The sequence below is a fragment of the Arachis hypogaea genome, chromosome 6 (assembly GCF_003086295.3).
Source record: "Arachis hypogaea cultivar Tifrunner chromosome 6, arahy.Tifrunner.gnm2.J5K5, whole genome shotgun sequence".
Classification (NCBI taxonomy): domain Eukaryota; kingdom Viridiplantae; phylum Streptophyta; class Magnoliopsida; order Fabales; family Fabaceae; genus Arachis; species Arachis hypogaea.
Window position 1 is genome coordinate 18,864,648 of NC_092041.1, and position 15,583 is coordinate 18,880,230.

Consider the following 15,583-nt stretch of genomic DNA (forward strand, 5'->3'; position numbering starts at 1 on the left):
TTAGTCAAACCGAAATAATCCATTTTTAATCGGTTTAATTTAATTTAAATACATACACAAAAAAATATAAATTCAAATCAAACTAAACCAATTACAATTCAACAATTGGTTCACTTCTAATTTTACCTTAAATCTAAATCAATATGAGTGTTCACCCCTAGTATATATAAATAATGAGTCCATTTTGGGAAAAGAGAGAGCATGGTATGAATTTGGATGCAATAATAATTAATGTGAAGTACATGTTGGTCAGAAACATAAGAATGAGAAAGAGATATGGAATGAAGGGTTAATACAAGTATAGAAGAAGAAGAACAATGGTGGTGTATATGGTGAGAACATATATAATAGAAGTAATAGTAGTAGTGTTGGGAAATGGCAAGAGTGCGGGGTCCACTTGTGAGAGGGCACAAAGTCCAAAGTAAAAGTGAGAGTGATGGAACCTAAGAAGGGAAGAAGAGAAGCGTGGTGTGAAGGAAAGAGCATGAATGAGTGAGTATGTAATGTAAATGTAAGAAGAGCAGTGATTTGTGTTGGGATAAAAGGGGACAATCCCTTTCTCAACCTTTTCATCACACCTATCTTCATTTTGTCTTCTACTATATACCCTAATTCCTCTTACACATTCCAACCTCATAATATTAATCTAATCTAAACTCCTATAATAATCATAACTACTATCTTCCATTATTTTATCAATGTCACATAGAGAGTAACTTTCTAGTTTTGCCCTTGTCTTTAAAGAAAGATATATGGTGAATATGGTCATTTTAATTTCTTTTTGTTTGACAAATTTGTCCCTCACAATTCTTTTTATCAGAAATTCATATCTTAGTATTCAAATAAAGAATACACAATTATTTATTAATAGAAGAAAAAATATATAAATAAATAAATATTACTATCTTATGATAAAATTTATATATTCGAGTTTTTGTTTATTCAAAATCTGAAAATAATAGAGATATAAATTAAGATAACTTTTTTATTATATTCTGTGTTTATGATTTTAGCTTCTGAACATCTTTATTGTATATTTACAAGATAAAAAAATATGCAACAAAAAAAATTAGACTTATAAATACATATCAATGACATTGTATATCTTTACCACTCATCAAATTTGACTTTAAATAAGTGTGAAACTATTTGAATAATTGAAATATTGATAGTGTATGTGATATATTTTCATTGAAATATAGTAGGAAGCAATGAATATAATCCAAAATCCATGAGTAGTGATGTCTCTATCCGTCTTTATTTGTGGGTCTCACTTTGTTTCTCTTTGGTCTCTTTCTCTGAATAAGAGTGGGCCTTGTTTGGACTCAATTGCCCCTTTTAGAGGGCTTTCCACTGAAAAGAAAAGCAAAAAGGGTAACCTTTGCCCACTCTTTTTTTTCTCTTTTCTCACTCCTCCATTCATTCCTTACCCTCACTACATTCCTTTTCTTAATTTCTCATCATAATTCTTTCATTTTACTTTTTGCAAAAATGAAGGGAGAAAAACTATATATTTCTTTCTTACATGCAACTAGGAAAGTTTAGAAAAATTATATATTATGATGGGGAAAGTGATTAGTTTATATCAATTATGAAAGGTTACATTGGGTGAAATTTAAAGGTTAATTGAGCTTTCTTTTTTTTTTTTTTTCAATTACGAGAAGATAACATGTGTTTAACATTCTTTTAAATATGTGTCTTTTTTTTAGTTTATTTTGATTTTTACATAATATATATGTTTATTTATTTATTTATTTGACTTATGCTACTTTTTTTTACTTTTGAAATTTACTAAAGATCAAACTCTAGACATTTTAAATATAGAACTCTAATACTATGTCATAAAATTAATTATCTCAAAAAATTTAAATTAAAAGATAAAAATAATATAAATAATTATATCTCTAATAATAATGATAAATCAACTACTTTGTTGACATGCATTAATATAATACAATATTATTAAATGTTTGTGTAAACTTAAACATTTGTACATTAATAATGTAACGCAAATTAATTACAATAATTGTGATCTTTAAAATAATGAACACTAATATCTCTATTATGATAGTATGAAATTGATGATGATGTGGGTGGTTAGGGGTTAACACAGGAGTAGGCAAGGCATGCAAATGCATTGCCCCTATAGTTATTAATTAGTGTGATTAATGAATTATTTAAATAATATGTGAATGCGATAATTGAAAAAAGATATTAGTCATAATCACTTGCTTCAACTTTTATGAAAAAAGTTGAAAAATTAAGCATGCATGCAAGCTAGCTACACACACTTAACACCAACCCCATTGGTTCAACTCAATCACTATCTTATTATGATTGTTTGATTTCAATTCTTATTAGATTACAATTTCAAACCATTTACATCGCTTTTCTCCTTTCGGTGTAAGGGAAAAAAATTGTGAATTATTTAAGAAAACTTTTTTTAATGAGACTAGGAAGACAAAGTCAAAAAAGGTAACTGAAAAAAAGTGTATGTATTGTAGTATGTTGTGTAAATAATGTTTGTATGCATATGAAGCCCATGAATACGCAAATTAATTAAAACTTGTATGAAACGCGATGGCTTTGACAAAATTCCTCGTTGCATTAATTATTTTCCCAAAATATTAATAAGAGCAAAATAATTTCTTATATCTCTTGACTCTTGACTCTTGAGAGATAACTTAAGGTGTAAAACCCGGTTAATTAACGGCTAATTAACCCATAAATGAGAATTTATTCTAGAAAGCCTAAAATGTGATTTTTATGGCTAAATGTGATAGGGGAGACTGAGACGAGAATTTCGGTACCAATTTTATAGAATTCGGACCAAGATTGGACCGAACGGGCCAAACCGGGCCAACCGGACCCAAAGTGGGCCCTTGGCCCAACATAACTTAACCAAAACCCTAGTTTTCAGCACTCTCTCTCCTCATTACACACCAAAACACGCTGAATTTAGGGAGAAGGGGAGGAAGAACACTCTCTCAACTTCCTTCTCTCACTTGATCTTCAAATCACCATAACTTTTGATCTAGAGCTCCGATTGCCGCCCCGTTTGCGGCCACGCGTTCACCGCGGAGAGCTCTACAAAACCCATACCATCAATCTTGAGGTAAGCCACAAGTTTCTGTTCGAAATCTCAGCCCCTATTTTCGAGTTTCATGGGTAAAATGTTGAGATTTTGGGTTCTTTGATGTTATAGGACCCAACACTCTTGAAGGAGAAGGTTAATCTTGTCTCCTTGGACCTTGGGTGAGGTAAGGTTCTTGACCCTAGTGTAATTTTGTGATTTTATGATGTTTGGGTTTTGAGATGTTGTGTATGGGTATGATGGTTGTGGCTTAGGTTGTGTATATGTGAATATTGGAGCTTGATTGGTGACTTTGAAAAGCTTGGAAAGGGTTTGGTGGTGCAAAATCTGTTCTTGGAGGTGTTGAGGCCTTGAGAACTTGTGGATAAGTGGTTTGGAAGTGCTCCGGGTGAGCTTGGGAAAATCGGCTAAGGTATGGTTTCGGTTTCCCGTATCTAATATGTAATGTGGTAGGAAATATTTAGGCTAGAGGCCCTAAGATAGGCATTGAATGGTTGATGTTGTTGAATGATTGAGATATATGATGTGGTCATATATGTGACGATGATTGTTGATGCCTTAATGGTATGGTGTATGAGAAGTATGCATGTTGTGATATATGCTTGATAATTGGTTATGGTTGAATTGTGGGTTGAACCATGTTGATGGTGAGTATGATGTTGATTGTGTACCATAATAATTTATTGGAATTGGTGTTGTTGATAATTGGCATGAGGAATAGTATATGATATGTCAATATGTTTGAATTTGAGCCACTTGGGAGAAGTGGGGTAAAATGATGAGGTAGTGATTTTGTATATCGTGGTAATGTGTCAATGTGTGAGTTGAGGAGGCTTGATGTTGAATTTGATACATTTTGATTGATTTCAAAGAAAAGGGATGAAATTGACATGTTTTGATTGATTTTGGAAAGAGTTGAAAATGGTTTGTTTTGAAAATGGCATATTGTGGTTTTGTATGAAAATATGGTTTTTGGGCATACTTTGACGGGACATAACTTGGACTACGGATCCCTGTTTTGTACCAAATCTGTTTAAAAATGAAATTGGATCCGGGATGTCCATGTCGTTCGAAGAACGGGTGAAAAACGATTTAAAATGAGAAAGTTATGTCCGTTGGAAGATTGGGGTGAAAATCTGTGAATTCTGCAGCTTTTAACTTAGAAAAATTTTAGCAGAATCACCCCTTGCGCGTAGGCGCACCTGGCGCGTGCGCGCCGATCTTCCGAAAAGTGCCATCCACGCGTACGCGTGATGTGCGCGGGCGCGCCGATTGTGCTGCACCCAATGCCCAGCCATTTTCCAGAGAGTTATGCCAGAACTGTGCCGGTGTTGTGCCTGGGGCACGAGAACACCCGCGCGTACGCGAGGTTGACGCGTGCGCGTCGATGGGCAAGTTTGGAATCCACGCGTTAGCGTGCATGACGCTTACGCGTCGATGAGTTTTTGAGGCCATCCACGCGTGCGCGTAGAGTGCGCGTACGCGCGGCCCTGTTTTCATCCCAAAGTTGATTTTTGAGTTTTAAAAGCCAAATCTCATACTTCTAAGCCTCCGATCTCACCATTTATGTCTTAAATCATTATGGCATGCCTAGCTATTAAAAAGGGGCTAGTGAATGTGATAACTTGCGAGTGAAGCAAGGGAAATATGAATGATCAATGAGGATCAAGATGATTATGTGAGATGTGGAGGATGGTGGAGGAAGTGCTTGTTATACCATGGGCCGAAAGGCTATAATTGTTAATGAAATGGCTGGTTATGGATTTAACCATGAGCCGGAATAGCTGTGTATGATATGAATATTGGCTGGTTCTGGATTGAACCGTGAGCCGGAATGGCTAGTATGGATGTTGATCCATGGATGAGAATTCATGCATGTTGATGCTGAATTATTGATAATTGTGAAATTTGCACTTCCACTATCTAAGTACGAGTTTCCTTGGGTAGTAGCAGTGGCTAGCCACCACGTGCTCCAGGTTGAGACTCGAAGCTCTGTTAACCCTATGTTGTAAGTGTGGCCGGGCACTGTGAAAGGCCCGGATGAGCTCGAACCCCCGTAAATATTCACCAGTGAGGGTGATGTATATGGATCATGTTTATGATCAAGTTTATAACGAGTATAACTCGAGTTTGGGGATGCACGACAGAGGGACAGTCCAATGGTTAGCGACCAGGACTTGTCGGGTTGGCTATATAACCGACAAGATGATATCATCAGCCACTAGGGACAGGCATTCATCATATGCATACTATATGAATTGTTTGAGATTGCCTATTTGACTGCATATAACTTGCTAATTGTCTAAATGTCTTACTTGCTCCTATTTGTATATTCCTTGTTTGATATAACTGTGTTTGCTATATTACATCCTGCTGGTGGTTGGGAGGTCTGAAGGAATTGGAAAGGGAAGTATTAGTTAGACTGAAGAATCTTTAGTCAGATACCCTTATATGGTTTAGCTTGTTTGTAAGCTTTGATATTAATTGGAGGAAGTCCTAGGATTGCCTTTGGCTTTCCTCCATTATTATGTATTATATATGTGGAAGCTGTTACCTGCTGGGAACCTCTGGTTCTCACCCATGCGGATTTTGTGGTTTTCAGATGCAGGACGTGAGGTTTCCCGTTGATGCATGCTGGAGACTTCTAGATTGCGAAGATTCCTTGTTCTTGGGGGCTATGATTTTGGTTTATATGTTTTGCTAGATACTTTTATCTCCATTAAATAATACAAACTGTGATGACTCCTCTTATGGGAGATTTTGGAGAATAGGTTTTATGTATTTGTGTCCCTTTGGGTTTCCTTTGGGGTTTTCCTTATTTTATCATATGTATATACTGTTATGCTCGGACCGGTTATCTTCGCAGCCGGATCTTGAGTCTTGATATTCCTGTTTTTGACACTCCTTTGTATATATATAATCTCGCGTTGGTTATCCTTGTTCGTTACGTTATCGATCGGAGTGTTGCGCTTTAAGGTTGCGGTTTTTTTTTGTTTACCCCTTTTTCTACAAAGGCTCCTAGTTATAATCAATTATTCATACTACTATACGTACTAAATTTTATTTTAGAGGTCGTAATACCTTGCCATCTCTGAATTATGACTTAAGCATAAGACTCTGTATGGTAGGGTGTTACATTATGGTATCAGAGCAGTTCGTTCCTTTAGAGCCTGAGGGATGGACTGATTATGCTTCTGTGCATTCTCTGTGTGTGTGTTATGTGCTATTAGTATATCTGCTTGATATAATTGGCATAAACGTTCATGAGCATGCATTTGGGACTTTGAAGTACTAGACTTCCGATATTGAGACTGATCAACTTAATATCGATTGTTTGGTATGTATAGGAACCAGATGGCGCCTCGTGGACGCGGTAGAGGTAGTGCGAGAGGTCGTACGAATGCTCGTGCGCCGGAGAATAACCCTAATGACCCGGTGAACTTTATGACTGCGTTGGAGAACATGGCTGCTGCTATGCAAGCCACTGCTGAGGCTCTTGGTCAACAGATGAACAACCATGGTAATGATGGAGGTGGAGTTCAGGGCCCGATGACCTTGGCAAACTTTTTGAAGGTTAATCCACCTAAGTTCAAGGGAACTACTAGTCCGACTGAGGCTGATACATGGTTTCAGGCTATAGAGCGAGCGCTGCAAGCGCAAGTGGTGCCTGAAGGACAGCGTGTTGAGTTTGCTACCTATATGCTTGTCGGTGAAGCGTCGCATTGGTGGCAAGGTATCCGACGCCTTCTGCAGCAAGGTGATGACTATATCACTTGGAATGTTTTCCAAGAGGAGTTTTATAAGAAGTACTTTCCGACTTCTGCTAGAACGGCTAAGGAACTTGAATTGCTACAGCTGAAACAGGGTACTATGTCCATATCAGAGTATACTGACAAGTTTGAGGAGTTGTTCAGGTTCTCTCGCATGTGCCAAGGGACCCCAGTGGACTATGAGGAATGGAAGTGTGTTAAGTATGAAGGAGGACTCCGGAGTGATATCTTCAGTTTAGTGGGACCAATGGAGATTAGGACCTTCTCCGAGTTGGTAAACAAGTGTAGGGTTGCTGAAGAGTGTGTGAAGAGGGCAACCGCTGAGAAAAGGAGTCAAAGGGGATCATTCCCACAGAACCGAGGGAAGAGCTTTGCACCTAGAGGTTCTTCTTTCAAGAGAGGAAGCTCTTTCAGGAGGCCCAACAACAACAACTCCCAAGGAAAGAGGTTTGGGAAGCAGCCTCAGAATGATCAAGCTTGCACTAGGTGTGGGAGTCACCATCTGGGAGCACCATGCAAGGCCAGATGGGGTTTGTGCTACAATTGTGGAAAAGCGGGGCATAAAGCCGCCAATTGTCTGGAGAGACAGAAACAAGGTGCTGGGAAGGCACAACAGACTGGTCGGGTGTTCACCACTTCAGCTGTAGGAGCTGAGGGATCTGAGACACTCATTCGAGGTAACTGTGAAATAGCTGGTCAAACTTTAAATGCCTTATTTGATTCTGGAGCATCGCATTCATTCATTGCATTTGAGAAAGCCCATGAGTTAGGGTTGAAGATTGCAACTTTAGGTTATGACCTAAAGGTATATAATGCTACCCATGAAGCCATGGTAACTAGGCTAGGATGTCCGGAAGTTTCCTTTAGGTTCAAGCAGCGTGATTTTGTTCATAATTTAATCTGCTTACCGATGATTGGTCTTGATCTTATCTTGGGATTGGATTGGTTATCTAAGAACCATGTTCTGCTTGATTGTTCTAGAAAGTCGGTGTACTTTATGCCGGAAGATACTGAAGGACCGGTCGTGGTGAATAATTATTACTTGAATTCGATGATGGTGAATTGTTCCGGAACCGAATGTCAGGGTATCATGTTGTTAACAGCGGGTGTTTCAGGTGATGATCAAAGGTTGGAACAGATTCCGGTTGTGTGTGAGTTTCCGGAAGTGTTTCCTGATGATATTGATGAGTTTCCACCTAACCGAGAGGTTGAGTTCTCTATTGAATTGGTGCCTGGGGCGGGGCCAATCTCAAGTGCTCCTTATAGGATGTCACCGTTAGAGATGAACGAGCTAAAGTCTCAGTTAGAAGACTTGTTGGGAAAGAATTTCATACGACCAAGCGTCTCTCCGTGGGGTGCTCCAGTGTTACTGGTGAAGAAGAAAGATGGGAGTATGCGGCTCTGTGTGGATTACAGGCAGCTGAACAAGGTTACAATAAAGAATAAGTACCCATTGCCGAGGATTGATGATCTCATGGATCAGTTACAAGGAGCTGGAGTTTTCTCCAAGATTGATTTGCGATCTGGTTATCACCAGATAAGGGTGAGGGGTGAGGATATCCCTAAGACCGCTTTCAGAACGCGTTATGGTCATTACGAGTACACTGTGATGTCTTTTGGGTTGACAAACGCTCCTGCGGTGTTTATGGATTACATGAACAGAGTCTTCCGTCCGTTTCTGGATAAATTCGTTGTTGTCTTCATTGATGATATACTAATTTATTCCAAAACTGAAGAAGAGCATGCGGAACACTTGAGGACCGTGTTGCAGATTCTAAGGGAGAAGAAACTCTATGCAAAACTGTCTAAATGTGAGTTTTGGAAGAGTGAGGTGAAGTTTTTGGGCCATGTGGTGAGTAAGAAGGGAATAGCCGTAGATCCAACTAAGGTGGAGGCTGTAATGGATTGGAAGCAACCAACCACCGTGACGGAGATAAGGAGTTTTCTGGGTTTAGCTGGCTATTACCGAAGGTTTATCAAAGGCTTTTCACAGATAGCTTTGCCAATGACAAAGTTAACCCGCAAAGACACTCCATTTGTTTGGACTCCTGAGTGCGAGGAGAGCTTTCAGACACTGAAGAAAAAGTTGACCACTGCACCTGTGTTAGTGTTACCCGAGCCGAATGAGCCATTTGAGGTGTATTGTGATGCCTCATTGAAGGGTCTAGGATGCGTGCTAATGCAGCATCGTAATGTGGTGGCGTATGCCTCACGACAGTTGAGACCTCATGAAGTTAGTTACCCTACGCACGATTTGGAACTCGCTGCGGTTGTGTTTGCCTTAAAGGTGTGGAGGCATTATCTCTATGGGGTCAAGTTCCAAGTTTTCTCCGATCATAAGAGCTTGAAGTATCTCTTTGATCAGAAGGAGCTTAATATGAGGCAGAGAAGGTGGATGGAATTGTTGAAGGACTACGACTTTGAGTTGAATTACCATCCGGGAAAGGCGAACGTAGTGGCGGATGCGTTGAGTCGGAAGTCACTATATGCGGCTTGGATGATGCTTCAAGAGGAGAAATTGCTCAAGGGATTTGAGAGTCTACAAATTGGTGCCCGAGAAGTATCCGGAACTTTGTGTTTGAGCCGATTAGAAATCTCAAGTGACTTTAAGTCCGAACTCCTAAAGGCTCATCAAAATGATGAAGCGTTATGGAAGGTGCTACCGGCTATTGAGCAAGGAAAACGGTGGGGAGTGTCGGAAGAAAAAGATGGGTTATGGAGATTCAAGGGTAGGATCATTGTGCCGGATGTTGGCACTTTGAGGCAAGATATTTTAAAGGAGGCACACAAAAGCGGATTCTCCATTCACCCGGGAAGTACTAAGATGTACCGTGATTTGAAGGCAATGTTCTGGTGGCCAGGAATGAAGAATGATGTGGCGGAATATGTATCAAAGTGCTTAACTTGTCAAAAGGTAAAGATTGAACATCAAAGACCTTCCGGGATGTTGCAACCTTTAGAGATTCCACAATGGAAGTGGGAAAGTATTGCAATGGACTTTGTGTCGGGATTGCCAAGGACTAGGGCTGGTTTTGATGCTATCTGGGTGATTGTGGATCGACTGACGAAGTCAGCTCACTTTTTGCCCATTCGTATGACTTATACCCTTGAGGAGCTAGCACGGTTATACATAAAGGAGATTGTGAGACTTCATGGTGTACCTGCTACTATAATCTCTGATAGAGATCCTCGTTTCACTTCAAGGTTTTGGGGTGCATTTCAGAAAGCTTTTGGAACCCGATTAAGCTTGAGCACGGCTTACCATCCTCAAACAGATGGTCAATCTGAAAGGACAATCCAAACACTAGAAGATATGTTGAGAGCTTGTGTTTTGGACCAACCGGTGAGTTGGGATCGGTATATGCCATTAGTGGAGTTTGCATACAATAATAGTTATCATGCGAGCATCGGAATGGCTCCGTATGAGGCCTTGTATGGGAGGAAATGTCAATCTCCGTTATGTTGGTATGAAGCTGGAGAGAAAAGCTTGTTGGGGCCGGAAATGATAGCTGAGACTACTGAACAAGTCAAGAAAATCCGTGATAGGATGCTTACGGCGCAGAGTCGTCAAAAGAGTTACGCCGATCAGAGGCGAAAGCCCTTAGAATTTGAGGAAGGAGACCATGTTTTCCTTAAGGTTACTCCGACTACGGGAGTAGGTAGGGCAATTAAGACAAAGAAGTTGAATCCTCGATACATTGGTCCATTTCAAATCCTGGAAAGGATTGGACCAGTGGCGTATCGAATGGCTCTACCACCTCATCTTTCGAACCTGCACGACGTGTTTCACGTGTCGCAGCTTCGGAAGTACACTCCTGATGCTAGCCATGTGTTAGAACCTGAGTCGGTTCAGTTAAGGGAAGATTTGACGCTTCCAGTGGCTCCAGTCAGAATTGATGATACTAGTATCAAACGGTTGCGTGGAAAAGAGGTTTCATTGGTCAAAGTGGCATGGAGTCGAGGCGGTGTTGAGGAACACACTTGGGAACTTGAGTCGAAGATGCGAACGGATTATCCGCATTTATTCTCAGGTAATTGCATTTGAATTTTGTGGGCAAAATTCCCAATTAGGTGGGTAGAATGTAAAACCCGGTTAATTAACGGCTAATTAACCCATAAATGAGAATTTATTCTAGAAAGCCTAAAATGTGATTTTTATGGCTAAATGTGATAGGGGAGACTGAGACGAGAATTTCGGTACCAATTTTATAGAATTCGGACCAAGATTGGACCGAACGGGCCAAACCGGGCCAACCGGACCCAAAGTGGGCCCTTGGCCCAACATAACTTAACCAAAACCCTAGTTTTCAGCACTCTCTCTCCTCATTACACACCAAAACACGCTGAATTTAGAGAGAAGGGGAGGAAGAACACTCTCTCAACTTCCTTCTCTCACTTGATCTTCAAATCACCATAACTTTTGATCTAGAGCTCCGATTGCCGCCCCGTTTGCGGCCACGCGTTCACCGCGGAGAGCTCTACAAAACCCATACCATCAATCTTGAGGTAAGCCACAAGTTTCTGTTCGAAATCTCAGCCCCTATTTTCGAGTTTCATGGGTAAAATGTTGAGATTTTGGGTTCTTTGATGTTATAGGACCCAACACTCTTGAAGGAGAAGGTTAATCTTGTCTCCTTGGACCTTGGGTGAGGTAAGGTTCTTGACCCTAGTGTAATTTTGTGATTTTATGATGTTTGGGTTTTGAGATGTTGTGTATGGGTATGATGGTTGTGGCTTAGGTTGTGTATATGTGAATATTGGAGCTTGATTGGTGACTTTGAAAAGCTTGGAAAGGGTTTGGTGGTGCAAAATCTGTTCTTGGAGGTGTTGAGGCCTTGAGAACTTGTGGATAAGTGGTTTGGAAGTGCTCCGGGTGAGCTTGGGAAAATCGGCTAAGGTATGGTTTCGGTTTCCCGTATCTAATATGTAATGTGGTAGGAAATATTTAGGCTAGAGGCCCTAAGATAGGCATTGAATGGTTGATGTTGTTGAATGATTGAGATATATGATGTGGTCATATATGTGACGATGATTATTGATGCCTTAATGGTATGGTGTATGAGAAGTATGCATGTTGTGATATATGCTTGATAATTGGTTATGGTTGAATTGTGGGTTGAACCATGTTGATGGTGAGTATGATGTTGATTGTGTACCATAATAATTTATTGGAATTGGTGTTGTTGATAATTGGCATGAGGAATAGTATATGATATGTCAATATGTTTGAATTTGAGCCACTTGGGAGAAGTGGGGTAAAATGATGAGGTAGTGATTTTGTATATCGTGGTAATGTGTCAATGTGTGAGTTGAGGAGGCTTGATGTTGAATTTGATACATTTTGATTGATTTCAAAGAAAAGGGATGAAATTGACATGTTTTGATTGATTTTGGAAAGAGTTGAAAATGGTTTGTTTTGAAAATGGCATATTGTGGTTTTGTATGAAAATATGGTTTTTGGGCATACTTTGACGGGACATAACTTGGACTACGGATCCCTGTTTTGTACCAAATCTGTTTAGAAATGAAATTGGATCCGGGATGTCCATGTCGTTCAAAGAACGGGTGAAAAACGATTTAAAATGAGAAAGTTATGTCCGTTGGAAGATTGGGGTGAAAATCTGTGAATTCTGCAGCTTTTAACTTAGAAAAATTTTAGCAGAATCACCCCTTGCGCGTAGGCGCACCTGGCGCGTGCGCGCCGATCTTCCGAAAAGTGCCATCCACGCGTACGCGTGATGTGCGCGGGCGCGCCGATTGTGCTGCACCCAATGCCCAGCCATTTTCCAGAGAGTTATGCCAGAACTGTGCCGGTGTTGTGCCTGGGGCACGAGAACACCCGCGCGTACGCGAGGTTGACGCGTGCGCGTCGATGGGCAAGTTTGGAATCCACGCGTTAGCGTGCATGACGCTTACGCGTCGATGAGTTTTTGAGGCCATCCACGCGTGCGCGTAGAGTGCGCGTACGCGCGGCCCTGTTTTCATCCCAAAGTTGATTTTTGAGTTTTAAAAGCCAAATCTCATACTTCTAAGCCTCCGATCTCACCATTTATGTCTTAAATCATTATGGCATGCCTAGCTATTAAAAAGGGGCTAGTGAATGTGATAACTTGCGAGTGAAGCAAGGGAAATATGAATGATCAATGAGGATCAAGATGATTATGTGAGATGTGGAGGATGGTGGAGGAAGTGCTTGTTATACCATGGGCCGAAAGGCTATAATTGTTAATGAAATGGCTGGTTATGTATTTAACCATGAGCCGGAATAGCTGTGTATGATATGAATATTGGCTGGTTCTGGATTGAACCGTGAGCCGGAATGGCTAGTATGGATGTTGATCCATGGATGAGAATTCATGCATGTTGATGCTGAATTATTGATAATTGTGAAATTTGCACTTCCACTATCTAAGTACGAGTTTCCTTGGGTAGTAGCAGTGGCTAGCCACCACGTGCTCCAGGTTGAGACTCGAAGCTCTGTTAACCCTATGTTGTAAGTGTGGCCGGGCACTGTGAAAGGCCCGGATGAGCTCGAACCCCCGTAAATATTCACCAGTGAGGGTGATGTATATGGATCATGTTTATGATCAAGTTTATAACGAGTATAACTCGAGTTTGGGGATGCACGACAGAGGGACAGTCCAATGGTTAGCGACCAGGACTTGTCGGGTTGGCTATATAACCGACAAGATGATATCATCAGCCACTAGGGACAGGCATTCATCATATGCATACTATATGAATTGTTTGAGATTGCCTATTTGACTGCATATAACTTGCTAATTGTCTAAATGTCTTACTTGCTCCTATTTGTATATTCCTTGTTTGATATAACTGTGTTTGCTATATTACATCCTGCTGGTGGTTGGGAGGTCTGAAGGAATTGGAAAGGGAAGTATTAGTTAGACTGAAGAATCTTTAGTCAGATACCCTTATATGGTTTAGCTTGTTTGTAAGCTTTGATATTAATTGGAGGAAGTCCTAGGATTGCCTTTGGCTTTCCTCCATTATTATGTATTATATATGTGGAAGTTGTTACCTGCTGGGAACCTCTGGTTCTCACCCATGCGGATTTTGTGGTTTTCAGATGCAGGACGTGAGGTTTCCCGTTGATGCATGCTGGAGACTTCTAGATTGCGAAGATTCCTTGTTCTTGGGGGCTATGATTTTGGTTTATATGTTTTGCTAGATACTTTTATCTCCATTAAATAATACAAACTGTGATGACTCCTCTTATGGGAGATTTTGGAGAATAGGTTTTATGTATTTGTGTCCCTTTGGGTTTCCTTTGGGGTTTTTCTTATTTTATCATATGTATATACTGTTATGCTCGGACCGGTTATCTTCGCAGCCGGATCTTGAGTCTTGATATTCCTGTTTTTGACACTCCTTTGTATATATATAATCTCGCGTTGGTTATCCTTGTTCGTTACGTTATCGATCGGAGTGTTGCGCTTTAAGGTTGTGGTTTTTTTTTTGTTTACCCCTTTTTCTACAAAGGCTCCTAGTTATAATCAATTATTCATACTACTATACGTACTAAATTTTATTTTAGAGGTCGTAATACCTTGCCATCTCTGAATTATGACTTAAGCATAAGACTCTGTATGGTAGGGTGTTACATAAGGAGATGATCCTCCTAATTATATTACTCCTCACACTCCTTTTCGGGAGAAATATATTTATAAATAATAAATATTTATAAGAGAACAAACCATTAAGAATTACAATAACATAATAATTATTTTTCTTGAAATTTTACACATTTCTCAATTATTAATTTAAAGTCACGACTCATGTATCTAAAGGTGAAAATAAAATAATATTATTACCACAAAGTTTTGAGAAAATGTGTAACTTGCTTTTTGATCCATGATATTAAACCATTCTTTTTATGTCTTTTTTTTTCCATAAACAAAATTTGTTATATTTATCTTTTTTTTTAGTTTATTATGCATATTTTTCTCTAACAGAATCATTTAATAGTTATTTTAATTATTTTAAAATTTATAATCAATTTAGTATAAATAAGTAGCATTGTTTTTTATATCAAATACAATAAAAATACTTTATCTTTTCTTTTTTCATTCTTTCACAATTTTATTACATGACCCTTACTTAAATACCCTTATTGTTAAATGTATAAAATTTATATTCAGAAACTAAAAAAACTAGAAAAACTCTATAATAAATAAGTTTAATTAATATTTCATGTCTCATTCATCAGCAAAAAAAACCCTTGTTTTAATTCGTAACTTAGTGATTTCGTTCATATATCTCGTTTTTCCGGCCTATCAATAAAAATTGTATATACATGAATGATTGAAAATCCTAATTTATCCTCTTAATTATCCTTCTAATACTTATTTAGGTAAAAATTCAAAACCTTTATTTAAAAATTAAAAGAATAATTAAAAGATAAGTTAGGAGTTCTAATCATTATTCTTCATGAAATATTATCACTAAGAAAGAAGTACAACTTTTTTTTTTTTGGGTAATAGAAAGAAGTACATTTTATTTCCCTAATCAATACCCCTTTATTGAAATAAGAAAGCATTCTGTTTTTTCTCTCTCATGCCAAATCATGCGTTTTTTATTTAGGGATTTTTCTTGGGTTGGGGAAAAGAGAAGAGGAGGGTTCTTTTTTTTTTTGGGCATACAAGAGGGGGGTTCTTAAACACTAGCCTACTAGAACCTGACTCTTTTGGGCCATGCCGAA

General features: G+C 39.1%; 2 long non-coding RNA genes across 2 annotated transcripts; both read left to right on the plus strand.

Annotated features, from left to right (window-relative positions):
• Positions 1-2,854: 2,854 nt before the first annotated feature.
• On the plus strand, positions 2,855-6,028 carry LOC140173339 (uncharacterized). Its single transcript, XR_011861960.1, has 4 exons — positions 2,855-3,115; positions 3,206-3,260; positions 3,349-3,506; positions 5,697-6,028. It is a non-coding gene; the product is annotated as an uncharacterized lncRNA (long non-coding RNA).
• Positions 6,029-11,179: 5,151 nt separating this feature from the next.
• LOC140173340 (uncharacterized) lies at positions 11,180-14,283 on the plus strand. Its single transcript, XR_011861961.1, has 4 exons — positions 11,180-11,370; positions 11,461-11,515; positions 11,604-11,761; positions 13,952-14,283. It is a non-coding gene; the product is annotated as an uncharacterized lncRNA (long non-coding RNA).
• Positions 14,284-15,583: the final 1,300 nt, after the last annotated feature.